Source organism: Bombina bombina, chromosome 7 (assembly GCF_027579735.1).
Source record: "Bombina bombina isolate aBomBom1 chromosome 7, aBomBom1.pri, whole genome shotgun sequence".
Taxonomy (NCBI): Eukaryota; Metazoa; Chordata; class Amphibia; order Anura; family Bombinatoridae; genus Bombina; species Bombina bombina.
The window spans coordinates 372,495,597-372,516,379 of record NC_069505.1 but is presented as its reverse complement, the minus strand read 5'-3'; the positions used below and the strand labels follow the sequence as shown (position 1 = coordinate 372,516,379).

General features: G+C 39.4%; 1 protein-coding gene across 1 annotated transcript in view; it reads right to left on the bottom strand.

Annotated features, from left to right (window-relative positions):
- DNAH1 (dynein axonemal heavy chain 1) overlaps positions 1-11,525 on the bottom strand; it is a 691,978-nt gene extending 680,453 nt beyond the window's left edge. Inside the window, exon 1 of the mRNA XM_053721084.1 lies at positions 11,490-11,525. The gene's annotated coding sequence lies outside the window, so the exon portion shown is untranslated. The remainder of the gene's footprint in view (positions 1-11,489) is intronic.
- Positions 11,526-20,783: the final 9,258 nt, after the last annotated feature.

Genomic DNA, 20,783 nt, shown 5'->3' with positions numbered 1-20,783 from the left:
CATCCCCGCTGCTATCCATATTAGCACCAATCGCACGATTCCGATCGCAGATGTTATATATATATATATATAAATGAACAGCTAAAATTCTTTAAAAAAGGGATAGTAATGTCAAAATTAATCTTCCGTGAGTAACAGAGTATGTCATTTCAAATAACTTTACAACCTACTTCTATTATCAAATTTGCTTTGTTTTCTTTGTATCCATTGTTAAAGACTAAACTGAGATAGGATTATAGGGGTTTAGGAGCGTTCACATGTATATTACATTGGTACTCAGACAGACTGACAGGATGGTGCACGGTCAACATTCTTGATAATCTTTTACTGTCCCATAGTAGCTAGAAAAGCAAATGCTATCTATACTTTTTTTGAAAAGCAACACTTCCCACAGAAAAAAGGTAGGTATGGAGTTGACTAGCTTAAACGTTCTAAAAACGTTTATTTAAAAAAGAATACATTAAATGCCTATTCATCCCATTGTAGCTAAGTTAGTATAGACTAATAATATATGGAGAAAAAAAAAACTTAGTAGGAGAATAAAACTTGAATGTGACCGCAGAGTTTTATTCTCCTACTAAGTTTTTTTCTCTCCATATATTATTAGTCTATACTAACTTAGCTACATGGATTTGTTAAAATCTGCTGTACCAATTTTAGTAAAACCTATAAAAATAGATTCAGAACATAATACTTTCTTACCACTGTATCACATAAACTCTGCAAACATCTACGCAGGTGTTTCAGTGGTTTCTGGAAATAATGACTTCATTGTGGTCTGTTTTGATTGCATTAATCACTGTCACATACTGGGAGTTAACTTCTTTGATGTAAGGTGATGTAAGGTGTTGCAAGCAGTCAGGACATTTTGGGAATCAGGCATGCTGAGAATTTATACAGGTAAATAGTACATACAGTATGTGTGAGTGTCTGTACTCATAGAGAGATAGGTGACTATCAGTGAGTGTGCATATTTATACAGGTAAATACTAAATATACACACTCACAGATAGTCACCTATCTCTCTATGAGTACAGACACTCACACATACTGTATGTACTATTTACCTGTATAAATATGCACACTCACTGATAGTCACTTACTAGTAAGTGACTATCAGTGAGTGTGCATATTTATACAGGTAAATAGTACATATGTGTGAGTGTCTGTACTCAGAGAGCTAGGTAAGTGACTATCAGTGTAAAATGAATTGTAAGCAAGTCTTGTCCAAATTAAAGGGATATGTATAAGGCAATTAGAGTTTAATACAGTTATGAACTGATACAAAAATAAATAAATAAAAAATTAAGTCACAAACAGTAAGTCGGTCTATTATCTTGATTTCAGCACAATTAAATTACATGCTGATATGTTGCTGTTGCACCTAATTAAAATTATGTTTAAACTGAACCAATCAGCCTAATAATTATCTTAGAGGCGCATGAAACCCAAAAATGTTCTTTCATGATTTAGGTAGAACATACAATTGTAAGCAACTTTCAAATTTACTTCTATTATGTAATTTGTTTAATTCTCTTGGTATCATTTGTTGAAGGAGCAGCAATGCACTACTGGTTTCTAAATGAACACATGGGTGAGCCAATGACAATCAGTTTATATATGCAGCCACCAATCAGCAGCTAGAACCTAGGGGCGCGATCCGATATCGATCGCAGTTTGCGGCGCAAGCGAGGGAACCGGCGTCGCCCGCAGTTTCAGCTCGCAACTCGAGCCATCCCATATAGGTCGCCGTCAGATGCTAACGTGCCGTAAGTCTGACAAACCAGCGATGTCCAGAAATCTGCGTAAGTACAAATTTCTGGCGTCGCCAGTGACTTGCGGCACGTTAGAATCTGCCGGCGCCTATAAAACCTGACTAAAGTCTAAAACACCCGCACTGTCTAACACGCCTCCCTAACATAGCCCGCACTGTCTAACACGCCTCCCTAACATAGCCCGCACTGTCTAACCCTCTATCCGCTATCCCCCCTCACTAGCCTAACAATAAAAATGCTATTAACCCCTAAACCGCCGCTCCTTTACCCCGCCGCAACCTAATAAAATTATTAACCCCTAAACCGCCGCTCCCGTACCCCGCCGCCAGCTATATTATATCTATAACCCCCTAAAGTGAGCCCCTAACACCGCCGCCATCTATATTAAAATTATTAACCCCTAATGTAAGCCCCTTACACCGCCGCCATCTCTATTAAAATGATTAACCCCTAATTTAATCTACCTACCCCGCCGCCAGCTATATTATCTATATTAACCCTAAGTATATTATAGTTAATATAGGTATTACATTATATATATTAACTATATTAACCCTAATTATATTAGGGTTAATATAGTTAATATAGTTACTATAGTATTTATATTAACTATATTAACTCTATCTAACCCTAACTAAATTTATATTAAATTAATCTAATTCATTTATAAACTAAAATGTTCCTATTTAAATCTAAATACTTACCTATAAAATAAACCCTAAGATAGCTACAATATAATTAATAATTACATTGTAGCTATGTTAGGGTTAATATTTATTTTACAGGTAAATTGTTAATTATTTTAACTAGGTATAATAGATATTAAATAGTTATTAACTATTTAATATCTACCTAGTTAAAATAATTACCCAATTACCTGTAAAATAAATCCTAACCTAAGTTACAAATACACCTACACTATCAATAAATTTAATAAACTACTAACATCTATCTAAAAATACAATTAAATTAACTAAACTAAATTACAAAAAAAAAAAAAACACTAAATTACAAAAAATAAAAAAAAGATTACAAGATATTTAAGCTAATTACACCTATTCTAAGCCCCCTAATAAAATAATAAACCCCCAAAATAAAAAAAATTCCCTGCCCTATTCTAAATTCAACAAATTTCAAAGCTCTTTACCTTACCAGCCCTTAAAAGGGCCTTTTGTGGGGCATGCCCCAAAGAATTCAGCTCTTTTGCATACAAGAAATACAATACCCCCCCCCCATTACAACCCACCACCCACATACCCCTATTCTAAACCCACCCAAACCCCCCTTAAAAAAGCCTAACACTACCCCCCTGAAGATCTCCCTACCTTGTCTTCACCACACCGGGCCGAACTCCTGATCCGATCCGGGCGATGTCTTCCTCCAAGCGGCAAAGAAGAATTCTTCCTCCGGCGACGTCTTCCTCCAAGCGGCAGCAAAGTCTTCATTCTTCCTGCAGCATCTTCAATCTTCTTTCTTCGCTCCGCCGCCGCGGAGCATCCATCCCGGCCAACTGCTGAACTTGGAATGATGTACCTTTAAATGACGTCATCCAAGATGGCGTCCGCCGAATTCCGATTGGCTGATAGGATTCTATCAGCCAATCGGAATTAAGTTAAAAAAATCTGATTGGCTGATTGAATCAGCCAATCAGATTCAAGTTCAATCCGATTGGCTGATCCAATCAGCCAATCAGATTGAGCTCGCATTCTATTGGCTGATCGGAACAGCCAATAGAATGCGAGCTCAATCTGATTGGCTGATTGGATCAGCCAATCGGATTGAACTTGAATCTGATTGGCTGATTCAATCAGCCAATCAGATTTTTTTAACTTAATTCCGATTGGCTGATAGAATCCTATCAGCCAATCGGAATTCGGCGGACGCCATCTTGGATGACGTCATTTAAAGGTACATCATTCCAAGTTCAGCAGTCGGCCGGGATGGATGCTCCGCGGCGGCGGAGCGAAGAAAGAAGATTGAAGATGCCGCCGGAAGAATGAAGACTTTGCTGCCGCTTGGAGGAAGACGTCGCCGGAGGAAGAATTCTTCTTTGCCGCTTGGAGGAAGACATCGCCGGAGGAAGAATTCTTCTTTGCCGCTTGGAGGAAGACATCGCCCGTATCGGATCAGGAGTTCGGCCCGGTGTGGTGAAGACAAGGTAGGGAGATCTTCAGGGGGGTAGTGTTAGGCTTTTTTAAGGGGGGTTTGGGTGGGTTTAGAATAGGGGTATGTGGGTGGTGGGTTGTAATGGGGGGGGGTATTGTATTTCTTGTATGCAAAAGAGCTGAATTCTTTGGGGTATGCCCCACAAAAGACCCTTTTAAGGGCTGGTAAGGTAAAGAGCTTTGAAATTTGTTGAATTTAGAATAGGGCAGGGAATTTTTTTTATTTTGGGGGTTTATTATTTTATTAGGGGGCTTAGAATAGGTGTAATTAGCTTAAATATCTTGTAATCTTTTTTTTTATTTTTTGTAATTTAGTGTTTTTTTTTTTTTGTAATTTAGTTTAGTTAATTTAATTGTATTTTTAGATAGATGTTAGTAGTTTATTAAATTTATTGATAGTGTAGGTGTATTTGTAACTTAGGTTAGCATTTATTTTACAGGTAATTGGGTAATTATTTTAACTAGGTAGATATTAAATAGTTAATAACTATTTAATATCTATTATACCTAGTTAAAATAATTAACAATTTACCTGTAAAATAAATATTAACCCTAACATAGCTACAATGTAATTATTAATTATATTGTAGCTATCTTAGGGTTTATTTTATAGGTAAGTATTTAGATTTAAATAGGAACATTTTAGTTTATAAATGAATTAGATTAATTTAATATAAATTTAGTTAGGGTTAGATAGAGTTAATATAGTTAATATAAATACTATAGTAACTATATTAACTATATTAACCCTAATATAATTAGGGTTAATATAGTTAATATATATAATGCAATACCTATATTAACTATAATATACTTAGGGTTAATATAGATAATATAGCTGGCGGCGGGGGTAGGTAGATTAAATTAGGGGTTAATCATTTTAATAGAGATGGCGGCGGTGTAAGGGGCTTACATTAGGGGTTAATCATTTTTATATAGGTGGCGGCGGTGTAAGGGGTCAGATTAGGGGATAGATAAGGTAGATGGCGGCGGTTTTAGAGGCTCACAGTAGGGGGTTAGTTTATGTAGATGGCGGCGGGGTCCGGGAGCGGCGGTTTAGGGGGTAATAACTTTATTAGGGATTTCGGGGGGGGGGGGGGGGGATCGCGGTTGACAGGTAGATAGACATTGCGCATGCGTTAGGTGTTAGGTTTATTTTAGCAGATCGCGGTTGACAGGGAGATAGACATTGCGCATGCGTTAGGTGTTAGGTTTATTTTCTAGTTAGTTTAGGGAGTTACGGGGCTCCAATAGTCAGCGTAAGGCTTCTTACGGCTGCTTTTTTGTGGCGAGGTGAAAATGGAGTAAGTTTTCTCCATTTTCGCCACGTAAGTCCTTACGCTGCATATTGGATACCAAACTGCGCGGGTTTGGTATACCTGCCTATGGCCCAAAAAACTGCGGGCGACGGCAGAAATATACGCGCGTAAATTCTAGGTTACGCCGTATATGTGATACCAAATCCGCGCAAATATTGGCGTCGCCGGCTTTTGCGGGCGACGCTTTATATCGGATCGACCCCTAGGTGCTTTGCTGCTCCTGAGCTTGCCTAGATAAACCTTTCAGCAAAGAATAACAATAGAAGGAAGCAAATTAAATAATAGAAGTAAATTGGAAAGTTATTTAAAATTGTATTCTCTATCTGAATCATGAAAGAAATTTGTTGGGTTTCATGTCCCTTTAAATGACATACTTGTTTATCTTCATTTGCTATTGATGATATATACAAATATAAATATATATATATATATATATATCTCCATACACATATTTAGAAAATATAGCCCTTTCCATTCAAATAGCTTGTCATAAACCATATACTGTACCTTTAAACCTTTATAAAAAAATATTTATATTAATAATTTTTATCAGATGGTGTATATATGAGTGTACCAGATTTTTTTGTGTTTTTTTAAAGTCTTCAGTCACGCTATCCTGGCAAGCGCAAATTTAGTTTGTGCTTGAATGAACGCATTTATTACAATTTGTAATACGCGTGCAAGCTAGTGCAGTCACCACTAGTAATCTAGCCCTCAGTCAGCTAAACTGGATCATTGGACATAAATTAAGGGGGAGAAAAAAAATAGGATAAACTGTCCCTTTAATTTCTGAAAAAAAGCAGGAAGTGCTGGCTGCCGCTGCATATGTGTTCACTCAGTTGCTACCTGACTAGTAAGGACACCTCCTGCAACTCTATTGGGTGGACAGGGCAAGCATTTACAAAAATAAACACATACAAATATTTACATATGTACAAAAACAACTGCTCTTGAAAAAATATATGTTTTTTTTTTAAATACGACTAACCCTTTAACATGGCACAAATAAAAAATACATAGGTTTATTTTAGTATGCAGTTCCATAACGGTGCAGATACATTATTTAATTTTACCTCAATAAGTTATCTGGAACTGTTCCAAATAACTGACAAAAAATGACTGATCTATTGAGGTAAAATTAAATAATGTATCTGCACTGTTAGCAACACTGACATCAAAAATAGGTATCAACTCAAATGATTATAGTGATAACACTCCCTACATGAGGCTATGTAGATGGATCGTATCTGCTATATGCAATATACATTAGACTAAAAAAGAATAGTATTTTAAAATAATAAAATATATTCCTTTATTCCTGGTTTATAACTGAATAAAGGAATATACAATATAGAAACCAGGAATAAAGGAATATATTTTATTATTTTAAAATACTATTCTTTCACCTGCATGGCATAATTTTTAGTCTAATGCATATTGCATATAGAAAGTTTCATAAACTAATTATCAAAGTTGTTCATCTATGGTTTATTGAGGTTTTTATATGAATAACACACATGATTAAACTAAAGCTATACTAAAAATTACTAACAGACAGACATACACAGAAAACCATAATCAAATGCCCTTGTTATTGACCGGTGGTAACAATAAACCAAACTATTTCCCTAAATGGAGTGAGTATGTAGTGAATTATGAGGGGCAATGAAGGGGAAGGGTACCAAGGGGAATAATAGGCAACTAAATAAATATGTGCGTCAGTCTTAGCTACTCTCTAAAGAGGCAGAATAGGAGCTAGTGGTCCAGACTCAGGACCTATGAGAGAAGGAAGAATAAGGGAGAGAGGAGGAGAAAAAAACGGCATATTGTTTTTACCAATTGTACAATATTTATATATTTTCTGATATTTAAGTTTATACTAAAATATCATCATTTACTATTATGATAAATAAGAATGTGAATACTCTTGGTTCCATTGTCTGCTAAAAGAAAAAAAAACACCTTTGTTTTGTAGGGTTAACGCACAGCAAAGTCCCTGAACTATTGTGCATTTGTTTGTTTTCTAAAAACAGCCTCATTAAGGGGTGAAATACAAAATCATATTATTATTGTATTTAACACACTCACAATACCTTAAAGGGGCAGTAAAGACCTTTAAAAACACCTTTCCACTGTCCTGCATTAAATTGTAATATTAGGTGATTGTGATTACTTTAATACATTTACACTTTATTTGCTGCAATTTTTTCTTCATTAGCCAAACTACCTTCACCACTTGCCTTTTCAGAGGGGCCAATCCAGACTTGTTTCAAACAGACAGAGCCAAGGGCTATAGATAGATTAGTAAACCAGGACCGCAGTGATCTCCGTAGCAACTTCTTAGTACCCAGCAGTCCCTTCAGCACTTTCCCTTTTACAAACAATGACAACATTTCCTCCTAAGGTAAATCAAACGGTTCTCGGTTGGAGAGAACCGTTTGATTTACCTTACCTTAGGAGGAAATGTTGTCATTGGAGCGAGTGCAAAGATGAAAATTTTGCCTGCATGCATGACCGCTGAATTTAACTTACCTAATGTTTGGCTGCAGTCCAACGGAGTTCTGACAACGGCTGCGGCACAGTCACTCAGCAACAGCAGTCACTCTCTCCTCCACCGGTCTCGACTCGAGTCACTCCACTAGTAACGTCCTCCACGGGCCCCAGGCAGGTCATCAGTAGTAGCCCACGCCACTGGATGGCTCACATTATATAGAGCTAGAGAAGACTAGACTAGACAGCAACCCAGAGGGGTGTGGGTGGGCCGGCCGGGGAAATCTTGCTTGCATATAATATACTGTATTAAATAAATTAATATCCGGCGCCTCTGGTCTGCAGTAAAGTCTGGCCCCCTGGGATGATGTTGTCTGGAGTCTCAACACACTCTCACCTCACTATCTATCTGCGCTGCGGGAAGCTGGCAACAAGCTGAGACTAACTAACTAAGAAAGACCAGTGAGAGTCATTTGCCTGGGACAGACCTTTAAAATGCGGGACTGTCCCGGGCAATACGGGACACGTGGTCACCATAGGTGCCATAGATGTGGAGCAAGACGCAGAAGTTGAAGAGGACTCAGCCGAGGAAGAGGTTATGGAAGAGGGTGGAGTAGGAGGAGTAGAGGAGGTAGCAGCAGGCCTGCCTGCAAGTCGTGGCGGTGTCACCAACTCTTCTGCAGAGCCACGCATTCCATGCTTGTCAGAAGTCAGCAGGTTTACCCAATGCGCAGTGTAGGTGATATACCTGCCCTGACCATGCTTTGCAGACCAGCTATCCGTGGTCATATGGACCCTTGCCCCAACGCTGTGTGCCAGACATGCCATAACTTCCTTTCTCACAACAGAGTACAGGTTTGGGATTGCCTTTTGTGAAAAGAAATTTCTGCCAGGTACCTTCCACTGCGGTGTCCCAATAGATACAAATTTTTTGAAAGCATCAGACTCCACCAGCTTGTATGGTAAAAGCTGGCGGGCTAAGAGTTCAGACAAGCCAGCTGTCAGACGCCGGGCAAGGGGGTGACTTTGAGAAATTGGCTTCTAACGCTCAAACATGTCCTTGACAGACACCTGACTGTGGGCAGATGACCAGGAACTGCTACGTAAGAGAGACTGAGTGGAGGATGGTTGAGAGGGGGCAAGGAGGACAGCACTGGTTGACGTGGCTGAAGATGCTGGAGCAGGAGGAGGAGGGTGGCTTTCACTTTGTGTGCTGCTTCTACTCATGTGTTCTTCCCATCGGCGTTTGTGATGGGAGACCATGTGCCTTCGCAAAGCAGTTGTACCTAGGTGGGTGTTGGACTTCCCACGACTCAGTTTCTTTTGGCACAGGTTGCAAATGGCATCGCTGTTGTCAGAGGCAGACACACAAAAAAATGCCACACTGCTGAGCTCTGCGATGACGGCATTTTGGTGGTGGCAACAGCATGCGTTGATGGGCATCGGCGTGCTGTCTGGCTGACCCCTGGTGACGATGCATGCTGTCTGACTGTGCCACTAGCTCCTTGAGACGACCTCCCCATGCTTCCAAATCGTCTCCTCCTCCTCCTCCTCTCTGTCTCCCCATCTGAACTTTCCCCCTCTTCTTCTTCTCTTCTAGCAGGCACCCACATGACATCCACCGACACATCATCATCAACCGCTTCACTTGTATCTGAAACATCAAGAAAGGAAGCAGCAGCGGGTACAACATCATCATCATCACACCGTACCTCCATGTTGGTAATGCTGCCTGACTGAGACTGATCACTATTATCTACATCCTCTGTCAATGATGGTTGCGCATCACTCATTTCTTCCAAATGATGTGTCAATAACTCCTGTGACAGATCAAGTGAAGTGGCTGCGGTGCTAGTGTTGGTGGTGGCGACAGGCGGGGGAGTGGCACTGGTCACTTGAGACCTGCCCAAAGCACAGCTGGACGTAGATGTTGCGTCAAGGTTAGGAGGACTAGCAGCGGAAGCTGAAGAAGATTGGGTGTCCTGTGTTAGCCATTCAACTAGGTCCTCCTCAGAAGTTTTTGCGTCCCCCCTGGCACCCGGCGTCTGAACAATGTGCATATTTGTAGGGTCTAAAGGAATCACAGCACCACGACCACGGAACCTGCGGGGTGGCCTGCCTCTGCCTGTCATTTTTTTTAAAAATGGACACTAACAATACTATTACACCAATTGAGTGGTGGCACTGTGAAAGTGGGCACAGTATACGCTGTGAGACTGACAACAACAAAAAAGACAGATGTTTTAAAAATCACAAATTGTTAATTTTTTTAAATATTACAAGTACTGTGACAACAAATATGATTGTTTGGCACTAATTGGCAAATGGGCCTGTCTGGCACACACGCTGGGAGAAAGGAAACTGCAATTCAATGGCACTAGGAGACTGAAGAATCACAGTCAAAACAGTTATGATTAACAAAAATTCCAATCCTGTTACAATAAATATGATTGGTGGCACTAATTGGCTAGTTGGGACTGGCACACAGGCAGGCAGGCAGGAGGAAAATGCAATTCAAGGGCACTAGTAGACTGCAGATTGACAGTCAAAACAGTGATGATTGACAAATTTTGCAATACTGTTAAAAGAAATATGATTGCTGGCACTAATTGGATAGTTGGGCCTGGCACACAGGCTGGCAGGCAGTAGAAAAGTGCAATTCAATGGCACAAGCAAACTGAGAATTAAGATCAACAATCAATTTTTTTTTAATTTTAATTAGTAACTATACTGTGACAACAATTATGATTGGTGTAAATAGTTGGCAAGACGGCCTGGCACAAAAGGCTGGCAGGCAGGAGGTAAATGCAATTCAAGGACACTAGGAGACTGATTACTGACAGTCAAAACAGTGATGATTGACAATTTTTGCAATACTGTTAAAAGAAATACGATTGCTGGCAATAATTGGCTAGGTGGGCCTGGCACACAGCAGGCTGCAAGGCAGGAGGAAAGTGAAATTCAATGGCACCAGCAAACTGAGGATTCACAACAACTATTACCAAAAATTAACATTTTTAATTATTAAGAATACTGTGACAACAAATATGATTGGTGTAAATATTTTTCAAGTAGGCCTGGCACACAGGCTTGGAAGGCAGTAGAAAAGTGCAATTCTAGGGCACGAGCAAACTGAGGATTAAGATCATCAACAATCAAGAATTTTGTAATTTTAATTAGTAACTATACTGTGACAACAATTATGATTGGTGTAAATAGTTGGCAAGACAGCCTGGCACAAAAGGCTGGCAGGCAGGAGGTAAATGCAATTCAAGGACACTAGGAGACTGAATACTGACAGTCAAAACAGTGATGATTGACAATTTTTGCAATACTGTTGAAAGAAATATGATTGCTGGCAATAATTGGCTAGGTGGGCCTGGCACACAGCAGGCTGCAAGGCAGGAGGAAAGTGCAATTCAATGGCACCAGCAAACTGAGGATTCACAACAACTATTAACAAAAATTTTAATTTTTAATTATTAAGAATACTGTGACAACAAATATGATTGGTGTAAATATTTTTCAAGTAGGCCTGTGTAATGTTCCTTTAACTGGAGCTCCACCCCTATAGCCTTTATAACCTCATTTTCACATCAACACTTTGCTTGATTATTTTGTTGAATTGAGTAGCACTAATTCTACTCTCTTATTTGACTATTCAAGTCCTTAAATGCTGTAAGCTGCAACTTTGCTCTAAGTTACTTTAAACCTTACTACGTTATCTATTTGTCACTTACCTGTTTGCTGATTCCTGGATTTCTTCTGAGTCTCTGTGTCTGCCCTGCACTACCTGTTTTGGATCTACATTCCTGGCGTATTGATCCGCCTGCTTCCTTCCACACTGAGGATTTCACTCTGCTACTTGTTCCACGCTGCAGCAGCACGCTGAAGATCTTACCTGCAGTTCCTGGATTTCTACTGGAAGTCTGTCTCTCTTAGTGTCTACACCGGAACATTCTCCTTTCTAACAACTAGTTCCTCTCTAGATCTACGGGTCACGCAAGTACTTTTGTTTTGTTTACAATATATACTGCCTACTGCTCTCTCCAAATTACGCTTGCTAAATGTGCATTGTCTACACTATCTGCAGTATATAATTGACTAAGCAACTTAAACTACAGCCTGCATTCCTGTTTGCTCTCTGGGTCAATTGCCTGTTAGTGTGTGTTATCGTTACTACCTGCTTCTCAAAACCTGCCTAAGCATACTAATCTGCTTGCTCATTTTACTAAGTGCTACATATACCTCTCTTAGGCCTAGATTTGGAGTTCGGCGGTAGCCGTCAAAACCAGCGTTAGAGGCTCCTAACGCTGGTTTTGGCCGCCCGCTGGTATTTGGAGTCAGTGATTAAAGGGTCTAACGCTCACTTTTCAGCCGCGACTTTTCCATACCGCAGATCCCCCTACGCCATTTGCGTATCCTATCTTTTCAATGGGATCTTTCTAACGCTGGTATTTAGAGTCGTTTCTGAAGTGAGCGTTAGAGCTCTAACGACAAAATTCCAGCCGCCTGAAAATAGCAGGAGTTAAGAGCTTTCTGGCTAACGCCGGTTCATAAAGCTCTTAACTACTGTACCCTAAAGTACACTAACACCCATAAACTACCTATGTACCCCTAAACCGAGCTCCCCCCACATCGCCGCCACTCGATTACAATTTTTAACCCCTAATCTGCCAACCGCCACCTACGTTATACTTATGTACCCCTAATCTGCTACCCCTAACACCGCCGACCCCTATATTATATTTATTAACCCCTAATCTGCCCCCCTCAACGTCGCCGACACCTGCCTACACTTATTAACCCCTAATCTGCCGAGCGGACCTGAGCGCTACTATAATAAAGTTATTAACCCCTAACCCGCCTCACTAACCCTATCATAAATAGTATTAACCCCTAATCTGCCCTCCCTAACATCGCCGACACCTACCTTCAATTATTAACCCCTAATCTGCCGAGCGGACCTCACCGCTACTGTAATAAATGTATTAACCCCTAAAGCTAAGTCTAACCCTAATACTAACACCCCCCCTAAGTTAAATATAATTTTTATCTAACGAAATAAATTAACTCTTATTAAATAAATTATTCCTATTTAAAGCTAAATACTTACCTGTAAATAAACCCTAATATAGCTACAATATAAATTATAATTATATTATAGCTATTTTAGGATTAATATTTATTTTACAGGCAACTTTGTAATTATTTTAACCAGGTACAATAGCTATTAAATAGTTAAGAACTATTTAATAGTTACCTAGTTAAAATAATAACAAATTTACCTGTAAAATAAATCCTAACCTAAGATATAATTAAACCTAACACTACCCTATCAATAAATTAATTAAATAAACTACCTACAATTACCTACAATTAACCTAACACTACACTATCAATAAATTAATTAAACACAATTGCTACAAATAAATACAATTAAATAAACTAGCTAAAGTACAAAAAATAAAAAAGAACTAAGTTACAAAAAATAATAAAATATTTACAAACATAAGAAAAATATTACAACAATTTTAAACTAATTACACCTACTCTAAGCCCCCTAATAAAATAACAAAGCCCCCCAAAATAAAAAATTCCCTACCCTATTCTAAATTAAAAAAGTTACAAGCTCTTTTACCTTACCAGCCCTGAACAGGGACCTTTGCGGGGCATGCCCCAAGGATTTCAGCTCTTTTGCCTGTAAAAAAAAACATACAATACCCCCCCAACATTACAACCCACCACCCACATACCCCTAATCTAACCCAAACCCCCCCTTAAATAAACCTAACACTAAGCCCCTGAAGATCTTCCTACCTTGTCTTCACCATACCAGGTTCACCGATCCGTCCTGGCTCCAACATCTTCATCCAACCCAAGCGGGGGTTGGCGATCCATCATCCGGTGCTGAAGAGGTCCAGAAGAGGCTCCAAAGTCTTCCTCCTATCCGGCAAGAAGAGGACATCCGGACCGGCAAACATCTTCTCCAAGCGGCATCTTCAATCTTCTTCCATCCGGTGCGGAGCGGGTCCATCTTGAAGCAGGCGACGCGGATCCATCCTCTTCTTCCGTTGTCTCCCGACGAATGACGGTTCCTTTAAGGGACGTCATCCAAGATGGCGTCCCTCGAATTCCGATTGGCTGATAGGATTCTATCAGCCAATCGGAATTAAGGTAGGAATTTTCTGATTGGCTGATGGAATCAGCCAATCAGAATCAAGTTCAATCCGATTGGCTGATCCAATCAGCCAATCAGATTGAGCTCGCATTCTATTGGCTGATCGGAAAAGCCAATAGAATGCGAGCTCAATCTGATTGGCTGATTGGATCAGCCAATCGGATTGAACTTGATTCTGATTGGCTGATTCCATCAGCCAATCAGAAAATTCCTACCTTAATTCCGATTGGCTGATAGAATCCTATCAGCCAATCGGAATTCGAGGGACGCCATCTTGGATGACGTCCCTTAAAGGAACCGTCATTCGTCGGGAGACAACGGAAGAAGAGGATGGATCCGCGTCGCCTGCTTCAAGATGGACCCGCTCCGCACCGGATGGAAGAAGATTGAAGATGCCGCTTGGAGAAGATGTTTGCCGGTCCGGATGTCCTCTTCTTGCCGGATAGGAGGAAGACTTTGGAGCCTCTTCTGGACCTCTTCAGCACCGGATGATGGATCGCCAACCCCTGCTTGGGTTGGATGAAGATGTTGGAGCCAGGACGGATCGGTGAACCTGGTATGGTGAAGACAAGGTAGGAAGATCTTCAGGGGCTTAGTGTTAGGTTTATTTAAGTGGGGTTTGGGTTAGATTAGGGGTATGTGGGTGGTGGGTTGTAATGTTGGGGGGGTATTGTATGTTTTTTTTTACAGGCAAAAGAGCTGAAATCCTTGGGGCATGCCCCGCAAAGGGCCCTGTTCAGGGCTGGTAAGGTAAAAGAGCTTGTAACTTTTTTAATTTAGAATAGGGTAGGGAATTTTTTATTTTGGGGGGCTTTGTTATTTTATTAGGGGGCTTAGAGTAGGTGTAATTAGTTTAAAATTGTTGTAATATTTTTCTTATGTTTGTAAATATTTTATTATTTTTTGTAACTTAGTTCTTTTTTATTTTTTGTACTTTAGCTAGTTTATTTAATTGTATTTATTTGTAGCAATTGTGTTTAATTAATTTATTGATAGTGTAGTGTTAGGTTAATTGTAGGTAATTGTAGGTAGTTTATTTAATTAATTTATTGATAGGGTAGTGTTAGGTTTAATTATATCTTAGGTTAGGATTTATTTTACAGGTAAATTTGTAATTATTTTAACTAGGTAACTATTAAATAGTTCTTAACTATTTAATAGCTATTGTACCTGGTTAAAATAATTACAAAGTTGCCTGTAAAATAAATATTAATCCTAAAATAGCTATAATATAATTATAATTTATATTGTAGCTATATTAGGGTTTATTTTACAGGTAAGTATTTAGCTTTAAATAGGAATAATTTATTTAATAAGAGTTAATTTATTTCGTTAGATAAAAATTATATTTAACTTAGGGGGGTGTTAGTATTAGGGTTAGACTTAGCTTTAGGGGTTAATACATTTATTACAGTAGCGGTGAGGTCCGCTCGGCAGATTAGGGGTTAATAATTGAAGGTAGGTGTCGGCGATGTTAGGGAGGGCAGATTAGGGGTTAATACTATTTATGATAGGGTTAGTGAGGCGGATTAGGGGTTAATAACTTTATTATAGTAGCGCTCAGGTCCGCTCGGCAGATTAGGGGTTAATAAGTGTAGGCAGGTGTCGGGGACGTTGAGGGGGGCAGATTAGGGGTTAATAAATATAATATAGGGGTCGGCGATGTTAGGGCAGCAGATTAGGGGTACATAGGGATAACGTAGGTTGCGGCGGTTTACGGAGCGGCAGATTAGGGGTTAAAAAAAATATGCAGGTGTCAGCGATAGCGGGGGCGGCAGATTAGGGGTTAATAAGTGTAAGGTTAGGGGTGTTTAGACTCGGGGTACATGTTAGGGTGTTAGGTGCAGACGTAGGAAGTGTTTCCCCATAGGAAACAATGGGGCTGCGTTAGGAGCTGAACGCTGCTTTTTTGCAGGTGTTAGGTTTTTTTTCAGCTCAAACAGCCCCATTGTTTCCTATGGGAGAATCGTGCACGAGCACGTTTTTGAGGCCGGCCGCGTCCGTAAGCAACTCTGGTATCGAGAGTTGCATTTGCGGTAAAAATGCTCTACGCTCCTTTTTTGGAGCCTAACGCAGCATTTGTTTAAACTCTCCATACCAGAGTTAAATTTATGGTGCGGCCAGAAAAAAGCCCGCGGAGCGTTAACAGCCCTTCTACCGCCAAACTCCAAATCTAGGCCTTAGTTATTATTACTGAAGTACTTGTGCTTCCTGCTTACCAACTACAGCCTAAACAAATATTCCTAAACTTCTAAGGAATCTTCTTATTTTAACTCATTCCACTTATACTTACATATATATATATATTCATCTATTTATATATATATATTTATTCCTACTGCTGGGACTCAATTACTGAAGTAACTGCTGTATTTATTTAACCCTTTTGTTTCAGACTTATAACATAAGGTGTTCCACTTTACAGCTACATATAATCTGTTTTCCAGTATAGGATATTTTCAAAAACAGATTATTACATAATAATCAAGCCCTTTAAAAAAAAAAAAAAAAACAAAAAAAAAAAAAAACAGCAGTATGGAACCTCAATCTGTACAAAAAGAGTTAGACACACTAAACCATAAGGTGGATTATCTTGCTAGAGCACTCACTGACCTACAAACTGAAAACACAACTCTAAGAAATGTTGTTAAAGAATTGACTGTAACTAGATCTCCTGAACCTCCAGAACCTCAGATCAACCCTCCAGCTTTATTTTCTGGGAAAAGGAGTGATTTCAGGGATTTTAAAAATGTTTGTTTGTTGTTATATGCAAGGAAACCTAAGACCTACTGTACTGAAAAAATAAAAGTTTGCACTACTATCTCATATCTCATAGGTGAGCCAAGGTCATGGGCAAATCGATTTTTTTAGTCCAATTACCCTATTTTGGATTCCTTAGACCTGTTTTTCACAGCTATGAGTGTACTTTATGAAGATTGCAACACTCAAATTCAGGCAGAAACTAAATTAAGAGCCCTCAGACAAGGAAAGAGGCCTGTGGAGGACTTCATAACAGAATTCCAGATGTGGGCTACCGACTCACTTTGGAATGATATTACATTAAAAAAACAATTCAGATTAGGCCTGAATGAGGCATTAAAAGATGAGATCTCTAGATTGGAGATGCCTGACAACTTACACGGCCTAATAAAACTAGCAACTACACTAGACCGCAGAATAAGAGAAAGAAGGTTAGAAAGGTACACCTCTGACACACCACTCAAAAGAATGCCAGTAAGCCCTACAGAAAAGATACATAACCCCCATACACCTATGGAAATAGGAGTAATTAAAGGTCCTCTGACTCCTGAGGAAAAAACCAGACGACGCCTAGCAAACCTCTGTCTTTACTGCGCTAGTAAAGAACATACTGTAGTATCCTGTCCCATTTTACATTGACAGAAAAAGGGTAAGCTATTAACTCTTAGTTGTACTACTTCACACATAAGACAAAAGTCATTGACACTCTCTCTCTCCTTACAGTGGGACCGACAACAACTCAAGACTGAGGCGATATTAGACTCTGGGGCTTCTGACTGCTTTATTGATGCTACATTTGTTGAGCTTAATAAAATACCTTGTGTGACCAAACAAAATCCTGTGTTCATAATAGTAATTGATGGTTCTCTAATACATAAAGGTCCCATAACAAAACACACTGTACCACTATTAATCTCTACTTCTGAAGGTCACACTGAATATATCAGTTTTGATGTAATTCTATCTGCACTTCATGCTATTATATTGGGTTACACTTGGTTAACAAAACATAACCCTAGCATAGATTGGGTTACACCCACTGTCACATTTAATTATTCCTATTGTTCTTCTACTTGTTTCCCTCATCAGATTTTGGGCATTGTAGACCCAGTGGTTCCTATTAACTATCATGATTTATTAGATGTGTTTAATTTAAAGGAAGCTGAGGTTCTTCCTCCCCATATAACCTTCGATTGCCCCATAGATTTAATCCCAGGGGCTAAGGTTCCTTTTGGGAAAGTCTATCCTCTCTCGCAGAAAGAGCTACAGTATCTGCGAGATTATTTAGACGATAACATTCAGAAAGGATTTATAGTCCCATCTACATCTCCCGCTGCAGCAGGGTTATTCTTTGTGACTAACAAAGATAAGACCTTAAGACCCATCATCGATTACAGAGTCCTCAATGCAGTTACTGTAAAGAATCGATATCCATTGCCACTCATCCCCGAACTCCTTGAACGCCTAAACGGTGCTACCATCTTCACTAAACTTGACTTAAAGGGCGCGTATAATTTGATACGTATCAAGGATGGGGATGAGTGGAAAACTACATTTCGAACCAGATACGGTCTTTTTGAGTACCGAGTGATGCCTTTTGGGCTCTGTAATGCCCCTGTTACCTTCCAGCATTTTATTAATGAGATTTTTAAAGATTTAACAGACGTATGTGTCATAATTTATTTGGACGACATACTAATTTACTCTAAAACAACAGAGGAACATATAAAACATGTGAGATGGGTTCTTACACGATTACGTGACCACAGACTCTTTGCAAAGGCTGAAAAATGTCAATTTCATGTACAAAGGATAACATTTTTAGGGTATATCTTAACACCCGATATGGTACAGATGGACCCAGAAAAATTACTAACTATTAAGAATTGGCCAGTACCCACTACCCTAAGATCTCTTCAGCGATTCTTGGGTTTCGCCAATATTTATCGTAGATTTATTCACAATTTTTCTATGAAAGTAAAACCCCTTACATCGTTAACTAAGAAAAATGTCAAATTTCATTGGACCCCTGAAGCAGATCAAACCTTTAATTATTTGAAGACCTGTTTCACTACAGCACCTATTTTAAGTTTGCCTGACCATTCGTGTCAGTTCCTTGTGGAGGTTGATGCCTCTGACACTGGTATAGGAGCGGTTCTTTCTCAAAGAATTAATGACCAACATAACACTCACCCTATAGCCTATTTTTCAAGAACCCTTTTACCAGCTGAGGTACATTACTCTGTGGGTGACAAAGAACTTCTAGCCATAAAATGTGCTTTAGAGGTATGGAGACATATATTTGAGGGAGTTGACAAACCTTTCTTAATATTCACAGACCACAAAAACCTTCAATACTTGAAACAGAACAAAACTTTATCCTCTCGTCAAGTGAGATGGTCCTTGTTCCTTGACAGATTTAATTTCCATATAACGTATAGACCAGGAAAGCTCAATGGTAAGGCAGATGCCCTATCCTGACAAAATGATGACAAACCTATAAGTGACTGTTTCACACAAATTATACCTAATCACAAGATTATAGCAGCTCTAAGTACTTTGGAGCTCGACATTCTAACAGCCTTAGCAACTGATAACATACCTACTCATACACAGTTAACAAAGGAATCAACTGGCCTGTATACCTTTCATAACAAGCTATACATCCCACAGACACTTAGACAGAGACTCCTCACTCATTACCATGATAACCCTTTATCTGGGCATCAAGGAATCTTCAAAACTAAAGAACTCTTACAAAGAGACTTTTAGTGGCCACACATGGCCGAGACCATTCAGAATTACGTATCCTCTTGTGATGTCTGTGCAAGATACAAAACAGAGAAAAAGAAACCAATTGGTTATCTTACACCTTTGTCAATCCCTGATAAACCATGGAGTGTTATCTCTATGGATTTCATTGCCGAGCTTCCCACTTCACAGCCAGGATCACAATACCATCATGGTTGTTGTTGATCACCTGACTAAATTAGTTCATTTCATAGCTATGAAATCACTACCTACTGCCAGTGACACGGCTAAAGCTTTCCTTAAACATGTTGTACGATTACATGGGATACCACACTCTATCATAACGGATCGTGGATCTCAGTTCACTTCCCATTTTTGGAAAGACCTCTGTAAGTCACTCTCCATCCATCCTAGATTATCTACATCTTATCATCCCCAAACAAATGGACTCACTGAGAGAGTAAATGGTATACTTGAACAGTATCTTAGATGCTATGTTTCTCATCTCCAGGATGACTGGTTGGAACATCTTCCGTTAGCCGAATTTTCTTATAACAATTCGGTTTCTAGCTCTACCAAGAGGACTCCGTTTTATGCCACCTACGGATACCATCCACAATCTATTCGACTTACACAAACCAACACTAACACTCCTTCCGCTAATTCCTATCTCACCAATTTACAGGATATTTTAAATCTTCTAAAAGAACATCTACAGAAAGCTAAAGCCGATCAGCAATATTTTTTATAATGCCAGACATAGACCTAGTCCTGATTATAAATTGGATGACCTGGTATGGCTTTCTACCAAGAATTTGAAACTCGCTATACCATCCAGAAAGTTGGGTAGTCAGTTTGTTGGACCTTTTAAAATTAAACGTATTCTCAACCCTTCAGCTGTTGTTCTGGATCTACCATCTAAATATGGCTTACACCCATCATTCCATGTTTCTCTTTTAAAGCCTTATCGGACTAGCAGTGAATTCACTCGTATGAAGGTTCCTCCCCCTCCAATAATTTTGGATGATCATGAAGAATACGAAGTTGAATGTGTTCTCGACTCCCGGATGCTACGTGGAAGATTGCAGTATCTGATCCGCTGGAAGGGTTACGGTCAGGAGGAGGATTCCTGGGTTCCTTATTCCCTTGTACATGCCCCTATGCGGGTAGCTGCATTCCACAGGCGCTATCCTCACAAACCTTCCTTGGCATCTTCGGAGCTGATGCCTTGAAGGGGGGGATCTGTAATGTTCCTTTAACTGGAGCTCCACCCCTATAGCCTTTATAACCTCATTTTCACATCAACACTTTGCTTGATTATTTTGTTGAATTGAGTAGCGCT